Source organism: Arachis stenosperma, chromosome 2 (assembly GCF_014773155.1).
Source record: "Arachis stenosperma cultivar V10309 chromosome 2, arast.V10309.gnm1.PFL2, whole genome shotgun sequence".
Taxonomy (NCBI): domain Eukaryota; kingdom Viridiplantae; phylum Streptophyta; class Magnoliopsida; order Fabales; family Fabaceae; genus Arachis; species Arachis stenosperma.
The window spans coordinates 20,815,333-20,828,287 of record NC_080378.1 but is presented as its reverse complement, the minus strand read 5'-3'; the positions used below and the strand labels follow the sequence as shown (position 1 = coordinate 20,828,287).

Here is a 12,955-nt window from a genome sequence, read left to right as displayed (position 1 = left end):
CTACTCTCTCTTCTTCTCCTTCGATCATTTCAACAGAGAAGGCATGGAAGCTAAAGCTAGCTGCCGAAAGGAAGAAAAAACAAGCAACAAGACCATTGTAATGACGGCAACAAAAAGAAAACAAAAAGTATGTTGTGGTTAATATCTTCAACCAAGAAAGGTAAGATTTGGTGAAGAGATCTCAGCCTCTCCATACCAAAAATGGAAGAGAAGATCTCGGTCAGAGGAAAAAGATCCTTGGAGGGATGGCTTGACTCTGATTCTGCTCAACCACCACAGGAGGTAGCTACAGTGGCTACGTGATGGAAGAAGCAGAGGATGGAGCAGATGAAGCTGTCATCATTATGAAGCATCAAGGGCTAGGAGTCCATCTTGGAGTGCAAGGCAAGATGAAAGGCTCGGATTGATGATTATTGGTGACCAAGGAAGAACCAAAGGTAATTGCATGTTGGTTATTGCATTTACTTCTCCTCGCTCTCTGGCCAAACCGGTTTGCATGAAGAAGAAGAAGATTAGCTTGGTTATTTTGGTTTCAACCGTGGAGGCTTCTCCCTCTATAAATAAGGGAGAACAGTCAGGGCTTGAGGCAAGGAGTAAGAGTGCAAGGCACAGAGTTCTCAGAGCTACCTAAGCTAACATATGTTCTTCTCCTTCAATGTGTTCTGTTTTGTATTTTTCTGTTTAATTTTGTATGTCTTGAGTCTCATGGAAAAAGGCAAACAGTGAGGTTTGTAAGAAAAAGCCATAGAGCGAAAAAAGGCAGAGAGTTCAAAATTAAAAGAAAAAGCCATAGATGTCCTTAGAGGTCCTTTGTATTTATGTGTTGTGTTTCATGATTCTGTGGGAATCTCCTTATAAGTTGGGTTAGCACTTTACAGTTGAAAGTTTGGCAGTGACCAAATCAAGTTCAGGATTGGATTTAGATTCTGGACTTGTCCCAGATAGGAAGGATAGTTCCTAGGGAGAATTGGTATTTGTAATTGATGAGCGGATAATTTGTACGCTTTTTGGCATTGTTTTTAGTATGTTTTTAGTAGTTTGAGTTGAGTTTTTAGTATATTTTTATTAGTTTTTAGTTAAAATTCACTTTTCTGGACTTTACTATGAGTTTGTGTGTTTTTCTGTGATTTCAGGTATTTTCTGGCTGAAATTGAGGGACCTGAACAAAAATCTGATTCAGAGACTGAAAAGGACTGCAGATGCTGTTGGATTCTGACCTCTCTGCACTCGAAGTGGATTTTCTGGAGCTACAAAAGCCCAATTGGCGCGCTCTCAATGGCGTTGGAAAGTAGACATCCTGGGCTTTCCAGCAATATATGATATTCCATACTTTGCCCAAGATTTGATGGCCCAAACCGGCGTTCAAAGTCACCCTCAGAATTCCCAGCGTTAAACGCCGGAACTGGCACCTAAATGGGAGTTAAACGCCCAAACTGGCATAAAAGCTGGCGTTTAACTCCAAGAAGAGTCTCTACACGAAAATGCTTCATTGCTCAGCTCAAGCACACACCAAGTGGGCCCGGAAGTGGATTTTTATGTCATTTACTCATCTATGTACACCCTAGGCTACTAGTTCTCTATATATAGGACCTTTTACTATTGTATTTGGACCTTTTCATCGGAGAAGAGCTTTTGATCATGTTTTTATGATTGAACTCACTTTGGGAGGCTGGCCATTCGGCCATGCCTAGACCTTGTTCTTATGTATTTTCAACGGTGGAGTTTCTACACACCATAGATTAAGGTGTGGAGCTCTGCTGTACCTCGAGTATTAATGCAATTACTATTGTTCTTCTATTCAATTCCGTTTGTTTTTTGTCGAAGATATCACTTGTTCTTCAACTTGATGAATGTGATGATCCGTGACACTCATCATCATTCTCACCTATGAACAAAGTGACTGACAACCACTTTTGTTCTACAAGCAAACAAGGCTCTAGTGTTTATCTCTTGGATTCCTGATACACGATGCATGGTTGATCGCCTGACAACCGAGTGCTCGCCTGACAAACGAGCCAGCCATTCTGTGAGATCAGAGTCTTCGTGGTATAGGCAAGAACTGATGGCGGCATTCAAGAGAATCCGGAAGGTCTAACCTTGTCTGTGGTATTCTGAGTAGGATTCAATGATTGAATGACTGTGACGTGCTTCAAACTCCTAGCAGGCGGGGCGTTAGTGACAGACGCAAAAGAATCACTGGATTCTATTCCGGCCTGACCGAGAACCGACAGATGGATAGCCGTGCCGTGACAGGGTGCGTTGAACATTTCCACTGAGAGGATGGGAGGTAGCCACTGACAACGGTGAAACCTTTGCATAAGCTTGCCATGGAAAGGAGTAAGAAGGATTGGATGAAGACAGTAGGAAAGTAGAGAGACGGAAGGGAAAGCATCTTCATACACTTATCTGAAGCTCTCACCAATGATATGCATAAGTATCTCTATCTTTATCTTTATGTTTTATTCATATATCATCTATACCCATTTGAGTCTGCCTGACTAAGATTTACAAGGTGACCATAGCTTGCTTCATACCAACAATCTCCGTGGGATCGACCCTTACTCGCGTAAGGTTTATTACTTGGACGACCCAGTGCACTTGCTGGTTAGTTGTGCGAAGTTGTAGTGATCACGATTTCGCGCACCAAGTTTTTGGCGCCGTTGCCAGGGATTGTTTTGAGTATGGACAACTGACGGTTCATCTTGTTGCTTAGATTAGGTATTTTTTTTCAGAGTTCTTAAGAATGAGTTCTAGAGTTTCATGATGATCTGTTGAAGTCTGGCTGGCTGAGAAGCCATGTCTAATCTTATTGGACCGAGGTTTCAACTGATCATCACAATAGCTTGTTGATTTCTATCAATCTTGCTATTGGAGCAATGATCTGCTAAGGCTTGGCTGGCCATTGGCCATGTCTAGTGTTTTGGACCGAAGCTTTCTTTGAAAGCTTGGCTGGCTGTGAAGCCATGTCTAATTCCTGGACCGGAGTCTTAGACTAACATTGCAATGATTCCTGGAATCCAAATTGAGAATTCTGAAACCTTTATTTTCTATTTTCATATAATTTTCGAAAAAGCACAAAAAAATTTATAAAAATCATAAAAACCAAAAATATTTTATGTTTCTTGTTTGAGTCTAGTGTCTAATTTTAAGTTTGGTGTCTTGCATGCATTGTTTATTTGATCTTGGTTCTATTTTCAAGTCAATAGTACAGGGAACTGAAGATTCAGAACATGCAGCAGAGGAATTACACAGAAAAAGCTGGGCGTTCAAAACGCCCAGTGAAGAAGGACAGACTGGCGTTTAAACGCCAGCCAGGGTACCTGGTTGGGCGTTTAACGCCCAAAAAGGTAGTGCATTGGGCGTTAAACGCCAGAATGTGCACCATTCTGGGCGTTTAACGCCAGGATGGCACAAGGGAGAGGATTTTGTTTTCAAAATCAATTTTTTTTCAAGTTTTCAAAGTTTTTCAAAATCAAATCTTTTTCAAATCATATCTTCTCAATCAAATGTTTTCAAAATCAATTTCTTTCCTTTTTCAAAGATACTTGCTAACAATTAATGATTTGATTGAACATTTTAAGTATGTTGCCTTTTCTGTTGAAAAAGGTTTAATGTCTGAATCATATCTTTTCTTATTAGCCAAGTCATTAATTTTTAAAATCAAATCTTTTTAAAATTGTTTTCAAATCATATCTTTTTAAAAGCATAATTTTTTATCATATCTTTTTAATCACATCTTTTTCAAAACAGTTTTTAATCATATCTTTTTTATTTCTAATTTCAAAATCTTTTTCAAAAATTACTTGATTTCTTTCCCACTCTTGATTTTCGAAAATCAATTAAAGTTTTTCAAAAATGTTTTCAAAATATTTCACTTAATTTTCAAAAATTTCTTCCTCTCTTCCCACATCCTTCTATTTATGGAGTACCACTCCTTCTCAATGCACAATTGGAACTCTATCTAATTAAGTTCGAATTCTTCTACCTCTTCTTTCTATTTTTCTGTTCCTCTAACATCTCAAGGAATCTCTATACTGTGACATAGAGGATTTGATGAGCGGATAATTTGTACGCTTTTTGGCATTGTTTTTAGTATGTTTTTGATATGATATAGTTAGTTTTTAGTATATTTTTATTAGTTTTTAGTTAAAATTCACTTTTCTGGACTTTACTATGAGTTTGTGTGTTTTTCTGTGATTTCAGGTATTTTCTGGCTGAAATTGAAGGTTCTGAGCAAAAATCTGATCCAGAGACTGAAAAGGACTGCAGATGCTGTTGGATTCTGACCTCCCTGCACTCGAAGTGGATTTTCTGGAGCTACAGAAGCCCAATTGGCGCGCTCTCAACGGCGTTGGAAAGTAGATATCCTGGGCTTTCCAGCAATATATGATAGTCCATACTTTGCCCAAGATTTGATGGCCCAAACCGGCATTCAAAGTCACCTCAAGAAATCCCAGCGTTAAACGCTGGAACTGGCACCCAAATGGGAGTTAAACGCCCAAACTGGCATAAAAGCTGGCGTTTAACTCCAAGAAGAGTCTCTACACGAAATTTCTTCATTGCTCAGCCCAAGCACACACCAAGTGGGCCTGGAAGTAGATTTTTATGTCATTTACTCATCTCTGTACACCCTAGGCTACTAGTTATCTATAAGTAGGACCTTTTACTATTGTATTAGAGAGACTTTGGTAGCTGATGAGCGGATAATTTGTACGCTTTTTGGCATTGTTTTTAGTATGTTTTTAGTATGATCTAGTTAGTTTTTAGTATATTTTTATTAGTTTTTAGTTAAAATTCACTTTTCTGGACTTTACTATGAGTTTGTGTGTTTTTCTGTGATTTCAGGTATTTTCTGGCTTAAATTGAGGGATCTGAGCAAAAATCTGATCCAGAGACTCAAAAGGACTGCAGATGCTGTTGGATTCTGACCTCCCTGCACTCGAAGTGGATTTTTTGGAGCTACAGAAGCCCAATTGGCGCGCTCTCAACGGCGTTGGAAAGTAGACATCCTGGGCTTTCCAGCAATATATAATAGTCCATACTTTGCCCAAGATTTGATGGCCCAAACCGGCGTTCAAAGTCACCTCAAGAAATTCCAGCGTTAAACGCCGGAACTGGCACCTAATTGGGAGTTAAACGCCCAAACTGGCACTAAAGCTGGCGTTTAACTCCAAGAAGAGTCTCTACACGAAAATGCTTCATTGCTCAGCCCAAGCACACACCAAGTGGGCCCGGAAGTGGATTTTTATGTCATTTACTCATTTCTGTACACCTTAGGCTACTAGTTTTCTATAAGTAGGACCTTTTACTATTGTATTAGAAATCTTCGGATCTTTGGAACCTTTTTCTAGAGATCTTTTGATCACTTTGAAAGGCTGGCCATTCGGCCATGCCTAGACCTTGTTCTTATGTATTTTCAACGGTGAAGTTTCTACACACCATAGATTAAGGTGTGGAGCTCTGCTGTACCTCGAGTATTAATGCAATTACTATTGTTCTTCTATTCAATTCCGCTTGTTCTTTGTCCAAGATATCACTTGTTCTTCAACCTGATGAAGGTGATGATTGACGCCCATCACCATTCTCACCCATGAACAAGGTGACTGACAACCATTCTTGTTCTACAAGCATTCGAGGCTTAGTGAATATCTCTTGGATTCCTGATTACACGATGCATGGTTGATCGCCTGACAACCGAGTGCTCGCCTGACAAACGAGCCAACCATTCCGTGAGATCAGAGTCTTCGTGGTATAGGCGAGAACTGATGGCGGCATTCAAGAGAATCCGGAAGGTCTAACCTTGTCTGTGGTATTCTGAGTAGGATTCAATGATTGAATGACTGTGACGTGCTTCAAACTCCTAGCAGGCTAGGGCGTTAGTGACAGACGCAAAAGTATCAATGGATATTATTCCGGCCTGAACGAGAACCGACAGTTGATTAGCCTATGCTGTGACAGAGCATCAGGGACGTATTTTCACTGAGAGGATGGGAGGTAGCTGCTGACAACAGTGAAACCCTACATGAGCTTGCCATGGAAAGGAGTAAGAAGGATTGGATGAAGGCAGTAGGAAAGCAGAGAGACGGAAGGGAAGGCATCTTCATGCGCTTATCTGAAGTTCCTACCAATGAATTACATAAGTATCACTATCCTTATCTTTTATATTATTTTCGTTCATCACCATATCCATTTGAGTCTGCCTGACTAAGATTTACAAGATGACCATAGCTTGCTTCAATGCTAACAATCTCCGTGGGATCGACCCTTACTCACGTAAGGTATTACTTGGACGACCCAGTGCACTTGCTGGTTAGTTGTGCGAAGTTGTGTAATGCCATGGAATTGAACCACCAAGTCTTTTGGAGTTCATGACCAGGGATTATGAGAGTTGTGAAAAGTATTGTTCACAATTTCGCGCACCAAGTTTTTGGCGCCGTTGCCGGGGATTGTTCAAGTTTTGAGCAAGCTTTTGGTAACAATGCCGGGGATTGTTCTAGTTTGGACAACTGACGGTTCATCTTGTTGCTTAGATTAGGTATTTTTTTTTTTCGAAATTCTTGAAGATGAATTCTAGAGTTTCATGATGATTTGTTGAAATCTGGCTGGCTGAGAAGCCATGTCTAATCTGATTGGACCGAGGTTTCAACTTATCACCACAAGAGCTTGTTGATTTTCATCAATTTTGCTTTTGGAGCAGTGATCTGCTAAGGCTTGGCTGACCTTTGGTCATGTCTAGTGTTTTGGACCGAAGCTTTCTTTGAAAGCTTGGCTGGCTGTGAAGCCATGTCTAATTCCTGGACCGGAGTCTTAGACTAGCATTGCACTGATTCCTGGAATTCTCATTAAGAATTTTGATATCTTTTTCCACTTAATTTTCGAAAAACACAAAAAAAAAATCATAAAATCCAAAAATATTTCTTGCTTAAGTCTAGTGTCTCATCTTAGGTTTAGTGTCAAATGCATGTTTTTGTTATATTTTTCGAATCCATGCATATATTTCTTTGTTTTGATCTTTGAATTCTTTTGGCTTGAGTGTTTATGTGTCTCATATAGTGTTAGTAGTATACAAACTGCTAAGTTTGGTGTCTTGCATGCATTGTTATTTGATTCTTATTGCATTTTGATTATTAAAAATCTAAAAATACTTTTAATTTGTGTCTTTTCAAGTCAATGATACAAAGAATTGAAGATTCAGAACATGCTGCAGAGGAATTATACAGAAAAAGCTGAGCATTCAAAAATGCCCAGTGAAGAAGGCAGACTGGCGTTTAAACGCCAGCCAGGGTACCTGGTTGGGCGTTTAACGCCCAAAGAGGTAGCATTTTGGGCGTTTAACGCCAGGATGGTGCTAGGGGGAAGATTTTGTTTTCAAAATCAAATTTTTTCAAGTTTTCAAAGTTTTTCAAAATTAAATCTTTTTCAAATCATATCTTTTCAATCAAATGTTTTCAAAATCAATTTCTTTCCTTTTTCAAAGATACTTACTAACAATTAATGATTTGATTGAACATTTTTTGCCTTTTTTTTTGTTGAGGAAGGTTTTATGTTTGAATCATATCTTTTCTTGTTAGGCAAGTCATTAATTTTCAAAATCAAATCTTTTAAAATTGTTTTCAAAACATATCTCTTAAAATTGTTTTCAAATCATATCTTCTCAATCACATCTCTTTAAAACTAATCATATCTTCTTAACCACATCTTTTCAAAATAGTTTTCAATCAAATCTTTCTAATTTCTAATTTCAAAATCTTTTTCAAAAATCACTTGATTTCTTTTCCACTTTCAATTTTCGAAAATCAATTAAGTGTTTTTCAAAATGTTTTCAAAATCTTTTGATTGAATTTTCGAAAATTCTCTTCCCTTCTTCTCACATCCTTCTATTTATGGAGTACCACTCCTTCTTAATGCACAATTCGAACCTTATCTAATTAAAGTTCGAATTATTCTTCTCCTTCTTCTTTCTATTTCTCTTTTCCTCTGACACTTCAAGGAATCTCTATACTGTGACATAGAGGATTCCACATTTTCTTGTTCTCTTCTCTTTCATATGAGCAGGAGCAGAGACAAAGGCATTCTTGTTGAAGCTGATCCTGAACCTGAAAGGACCTTGAAGAGAAAGCTAAGAGAAGCTAAAGCACAACTCTCTGTTGAGGACCTGACCGAATTCTTCAAGGAAGAAGAACCCATGGCAGCCAAAAACAACAACAATGCCAACGATGCAAGGAAGGTGCTGGGTGACTTCACTGCACCTACTCCTGATTTCTATGGGAGAAGCATCTCTATCCCTGCCATTGGAGCAAACAACTTTGAGCTTAAGCCTCAATTAGTTTCTCTAATGCAACAGAATTGCAAGTTCCATGGACTTCCAATGGAAGATCCTCATCAGTTCTTAGCTGAATTCTTGCAAATCTGTGACACAGTCAAGACTAATGGGGTTAACCCTGAGGTCTACAGACTGATGCTATTCCCTTTTGCTGTAAGAGACAGAGCTAGAATATGGTTGGATTCTCAACCTAAAGAAAGCCTGGACTCTTGGGAAAAGCTAGTCAATGCCTTCTTGGCAAAGTTCTTTCCACCTCAAAGATGGAGTAAGCTTAGAGTGGAAGTCCAAACCTTCAGACAGAAGGATGGAGAATCCCTCTATGAAGCTTGGGAAAGATACAAACAATTAATCAGAAGATGTCCCTCAGACATGCTTTCTGAATGGAGCATCATAGGTATCTTCTATGATGGTCTCTCCGAACTATCCAAGATGTCTTTGGATAGCTTTGCTGGAGGATCTCTTCATCTGAAGAAGACGCCTACAGAGGCTCAAGAGCTAATTGAAATGGTTGCAAACAACCAATTCATGTACACTTCTGAAAGGAATCCTGTGAACAATGGGACTAATCAGAAGAAAGGAGTTCTTGAGATTGATACTCTGAATGCCATATTGGCTCAGAACAAGATATTGACTCAACAAGTCAATTTGATTTCTCAAAGTCTGTCTGGAATGCAAAATGCACCTAGCAGTACTAAGGAAGCTTCATCTGAGGAAGAAGCTTATGATCCTGAGAACCCTTCAATGGAAGAGGTGAATTACCTAGGAGAACCCTATGGAAACACCTATAATTCTTCATGGAGAAATCACCCAAATTTCTCATGGAAGAATCAAGAGAGACCTCAACAAGGTTTCAATAACAATAATGGTGGAAGAAACAGGCTTGGCACCAACAAGCCTTTTCCATCATCTTCTCAGCAACAGACAGAGAGTTCTAAGCAGAATACCTCTGACTTAGCAACAATGGTCTCTGATCTAATCAAAACCACTCAAAGTTTCATGAATGAAACAAGGTCCTCCATTAGGAATTTGGAAGGACAAGTGGGTCAGCTGAGTAAGAAAATTACTGAACTCCCTCCTAGTACTCTCCCAAGTAATACAGAAGAAAATCCAAAAGGAGAGTGCAAAGCCATAACCATGGCCGAATATGGAGAGGAAAGAGAGGAGGTGGACGCCACTGAGGAAGACCCCAATGGGCGTGCACCAATCTACTCTGAGTTCCTCAATGAGGAACAATGGGAATCTGAGGCTCAAAATGAGACCATAGAGATTCCATTGGACTTACTTCTGCCATTCATGAGCTCTGATGAGTATTCTTCCTCTGAAGAGGATGAGTATGTCACTGAAGAGCAAGTTGCTAAATACCTTGGAGCAATCATGAAGCTAAATGACAAGTTATTTGGAAATGAGACTTGGGAGGATGAACCACCTTTGCTCACCAAAGAACTGGATGACTTGTCTAGGCAGAAACTGCCTCAAAAGAGGCAGGATCCTGGGAAGTTTTCTATACCTTGTACCATAAGCACCATGACCTTCAAGAAGGCCTTGTGTGACTTAGGGTCAAGTGTAAACCTCATGCCCCTCTCTGTAATGGAGAAATTAGGGATCTTTGAGGTGCAAGCTGCAAGAATCTCATTAGAGATGGCAGACAATTCAAGAAAACAAGCTCATGGACTTGTAGAGAATGTTTTGGTGAAGATTGAAGACCATTACATTCCTACTGATTTCATTGTCCTAGAGACTGGGAAGTGCATGGATGAATCCATCATCCTTGGCAGACCCTTCCTAGCCACAGCAAAGGCTATGATTGATGTTGATAGAGGAGAGTTGACCATTCAAGTGAATGAAAAATCCTTGGTGTTTAAGGCCCAAGGACATCCCTCTATCATCATGGAGAGGAAGCATGAAGAGCTTCTCTCAAAACAGAGCCAAGCAGAGCCCCCACAGTCAAACTCTAAGTTTGGTGTTGGGAGGCCACAACCAAACTCTAAGTTTGGTGTTGAACCCCCACACTCAAACTCTAAGTTTGGTGTTGGGAGGTTCCAACACGGTTCTGAGTATTTCTGAGGCTCCATGGGAGTCCTTTGTCAAGCTAATGACATTAAAGAAGCGCTTGTTGGGAGGCAACCCAATGTTTTATAGTTAACTATTTTCTTTTGTTATTTTACTTTTTTGTAGGTTGATGATCATAAGAAGTCACAAAAATAATGAAAAAAGCAAAAACAGAATGAAAAACAGGAAGAAAAATAGCACACCCTGGAGGAGAAGAAGCTGGCGTTCAAACGCCAGTAATGCTAGCTGTTGGGCGTTTAACGCCCAGTCTGGCACTATTCTGGGCGTTTAACGCCAGAAAGGGGCACCAGACTGGCGTTAAACGCCAGTAAAGGGCAACAACCTGGCGTTAAACGCCAGGAATGGGCACCAGCCCGGCGTTTAACGCCAGAAATGGCTCAAAACGTGAATTTTGATGCCACTTGGTGCAGGGATGACTTTTCCTTGACACCACAGGATCTGTGGACCCCACAGGACCCCACCACCACTCTCTCTCTTCTTCCCCCACTCACCAATCACCTCAAAACCTCTTCCCCAAAAAACCCTTCACCTATCAAATCCCATCTTTCTCTTCACCACTCACATCCATCCTTCATAAATCCCCACCAACCTCACCCTTCAAATTCAAACCACTTTCCCTCCCAAACCCACCCATAATGGCCGAACCATTACTCCCCCTCTCTCCTATATATACCCTTCTTCAACCCTTCATTTTCACACAACCTAAACACCCCTTCTTTCCCTTCTTGGCCGAACACACCACCTTCTCCCTCTCCCTCATTTCTTCTTCCTCTACTCTCTTCTTTCTTCTTTTGCTCGAGGACGAGCAAACATTTTAAGTTTGGTGTGGTAAAAGCGTTGCTTTTTCATAACCATTATGGCATCCAAGGCCGGAGAAAACCTCTAGAAAGAGGAAAGGGAAGGCAAAAGCTTCCACCTCCGAGTCATGGGAGATGGATAGATTCCTCTCAAGGGTGCATCAAGACCACTTCTATGAAGTTGTGGCCTTGAAGAAGGTGATCCCCGAGGTCCCCTTTTCACTCAAAAAGGGTGAATATCCGGAGATCCGCCATGAGATCCGAAGAAGAGGTTGGGAAGTACTCACCAACCCCATTCAACAAGTCGGAATCTTGATGGTTCAAGAGTTCTATGCCAATGCATGGATCACAAAGAACCATGACCAAAGTGTGAACCCGAATCCAAAGAATTATCTCACTATGGTTCGGGGGAAATACTTGGATTTTAGTCCGGAGAGTGTAAGGGTGGCGTTCAACTTGCCTATGATGCAAGGAGATGAGCATCCTTATACAAGAAGGGTCAACTTTGATCAAAGGTTGGACCAAGTCCTCACAATCATATGTGAAGAGGGCGCACAATGGAAGCAAGATTCAAGAGGAAAGCCGGTTCAATTAAGAAGGCATGACCTCAAGCCCGTGGCTAGAGGATGGTTAGAGTTCATTCAACGCTCAATCATTCCCACTAGCAACCGGTCCGAAGTTACCATAGACCGGGCCATCATGATTCATAGCATCATGATTGGAGAAGAAGTGGAAGTTCATGAGGTTATAGCCCAAGAACTCTATAAAGTGGCGGACAAGTCTTCCACCTTGGCAAGGCTAGCCTTTTCTCATCTCATTTGTCACCTCTGTTATTCAGTTGGAGTTGACATAGAAGGAGATACCCCCATTGATGAGGATAAGCCCATCACCAAGAAAAGGATGGAGTACACAAGAGACCCCTCTCATCATGAGATCCCTGAGATTCCTCAAGGGATGCACTTTCCTCCACAAAATTATTGGGAGCAACTAAACACCTCCCTAGGAGAGTTGAGTTCCAACATGGGACAACTAAGGGTGGAGCATCAAGAACACTCCATCATCCTTCATGAAATTAGAGAAGACCAAATAATCATGAGGGAGGAGCAACAAAGACAAGGAAGAGACATTGAGGAGCTCAAGCACTCCATAGGATCTTCAAGAGGAAGAAAGAGCCGCCATCACTAAGGTGGACCCGTTCCTTGATTTCCTTGTTCTTTATTCTTCTGTTTTTCGAATTTTATGCTTATGTTTATCCATGTTTGTGTCTTGTGATCATTAGTGTCTTAGTGTCTATGCCTTAAAGTTATGAATGTCCTATGAATCCATCACCTTTCTTGAATAAAAACGTGCTTAATTGAAAAGGAAAGAATTGCATGAATTCTGAATTTTATAATAGTTTAATTAATTTGATGTGGTGGCAACACTTTTGTTCTCTGAATGTATGCTTGAACAGTGCATATGTCTTTTGAATTTGTGGTTCATGAATGTTGGCTCTTGAAAGAATGATGAAAAAGGAGACATGTTACTGAGGATCTGAAAAATCATTAAAAAATGATTCTTGAAGCAAAAAAAAAAAAAAAAAAGAAAAAGAAAAAGAAGGAAGCAAACGAAAAAAAAAAAGAAAGAAAAAAAGAATAAGAGTTGTGATCCAAGGCAAATAAGAGTGTGCTTAAGAACCCTGGACACCTCTAATTGGGGACTTTAGCAAAGCTGAGTCACAATCTGAAAAGGTTCACCCAATTATGTGTCTGTGGCATGTATGTAT

General features: G+C 40.3%; 1 non-coding gene across 1 annotated transcript; it reads right to left on the bottom strand.

The window, feature by feature from the left end:
* Window positions 1–8,590: 8,590 nt before the first annotated feature.
* On the bottom strand, window positions 8,591–8,698 carry LOC130964400 (small nucleolar RNA R71). The gene has a single exon (XR_009080496.1). It is a non-coding gene; the product is annotated as a small nucleolar RNA R71 (small nucleolar RNA).
* Between the last annotated feature and the right edge of the window lie 4,257 nt (window positions 8,699–12,955).